This window comes from Blastomyces gilchristii (assembly GCF_000003855.2).
Source record: "Blastomyces gilchristii SLH14081 genomic scaffold supercont1.3, whole genome shotgun sequence".
NCBI lineage: Eukaryota > Fungi > Ascomycota > Eurotiomycetes > Onygenales > Ajellomycetaceae > Blastomyces > Blastomyces gilchristii.
The window spans coordinates 4816101-4817712 of record NW_003101680.1 but is presented as its reverse complement, the minus strand read 5'-3'; the positions used below and the strand labels follow the sequence as shown (position 1 = coordinate 4817712).

At 40.2% G+C, this 1612-nt stretch overlaps 1 pseudogene across 1 annotated transcript; it reads left to right on the top strand.

The window, feature by feature from the left end:
- Positions 1 to 423: 423 nt before the first annotated feature.
- On the top strand, positions 424 to 504 carry BDBG_16590 (annotated as a pseudogene). Its single transcript has one exon. The product of its transcript is annotated as a tRNA-OTHER (tRNA).
- Positions 505 to 1612: the final 1108 nt, after the last annotated feature.

Sequence of the window (1612 nt, the reverse complement as noted above, 5' to 3'; positions counted from 1 at the left end):
CTAGAAGTAGATGATCAATCTTGAGAGAATTAAATGAAGATTAGTATTCTTAAGAAGATATTAACTTTCAAACTCTTACAGACTCTTATAAGTGTAGATAAAGATCAGACTTATAAAGGTTTCTGCACACAGCTTCAGATATTGAATGACTGTCTTATCAAGCTCAAGAGTATACAGAACAGTGATAAAAGATGTTATATTTCAGTCACTTATACACTCACACTGAAGAATAACAATGATGTAAATGCTATGAATTGAGTAGACTTAAATGTCTATACATAAGCAAGAGTCTTCACTGTCTGAACAGGCTTTCAAGTTCCTGGAATCACTCTCAAAGAAGTTGTTAACTGATATCAACAAGAAGTGTGCATCAACTGTAACTGATCAGAGCACATTGCTTTCAACTGTTAATCAGCCTATATAGCCAGCGTGGCCCAGTTGGTAAGACTGGTAACCAAGGCCGCACACATTAGGGGTGCGTGGGTTCGAATCCCACCGCTGGCACCTGCCACTTCTTACCCATGAAAGCCCCCATGTAATAGGGGCTGAGCCTAATTAGTAAGGCTTGGTGCGGGGTAGAACTCTCTACTGCAAGCCAAGTCACTAGTTAAGTGAGATCCTGCGAACACCCACCAGAGCCGGCATGGGGTGCCAATGTCCCACTATCCTACTGTGCACCCGTCAAGGTTCTAACGATATAGAGTCAAGCCTAATGTAGTGGTTATACACTACTTAAGTGAGTCTCTAACTAGGGCTGTCATCGGAGCCTAGCTCCCCCCCAAATACAGGGAATGATTTTGAAAACCACCCAACTAGCAGGCCTAGACGCGCATCTAGGCCCTAGGCAGGGCACCCTGATAGGCTAGAGCCTGCAAGCTCCCTGCCAAGCCCTAATACTGGCAGGGAGGACTGCAGTCATCAAGCCTATGATTAGTCTCTAACACGGGGTGAGGCCATGATGGCTGATTGATAGGCCTATGAGCATCTAATGAGGCCGAGATCAGCAACCGGAAGCTTGGTGTGTACACCACCAAGTAGGCAGTGGCAGTCACTAACTAACACCCCTGGAAATTAGTGACTGGCCCGAGAGAATGGATGCGGTGGTCGGTTAATTATAGAGGGTTAAATGTAATTAGCTTAAGATGCATCCTGCGGGTGACTAGTATCTGTAGTCATATAATCAGAGAAAGAGTCTCTTCTTCATTTCCATCAATTAACTCTGAAAATGAACTGAATTGAAATAGATTTCTTGATTGAAATGAAAATAATTCTTCAAAGAAAATGCCTTCTCAACTGTATAGACTATACTCTCTGATTAAAAATCAATTTTCTTCTTTAAATGTTGAAAAAGTTGATCATGAGAAGTTATCTCTCTGAAGAGAAAAGCTTGAATCTCTTATAGACTTATAAATAAGTGAACTATTAAAAGAGAAAGAATATGAACAGCATTTGAAGAGAATTTCTACAATTAATATAAAAGACTCTATTCTGATTTATTCAGATGACTCAAAAAATGAGAACTTGAATAGATTAGATACAGACATTGCTTATACTGAAGATAATATTAATTTTATCTCAGATTTCTGAAATCTAGGCTCTGAATGTGAAGTCT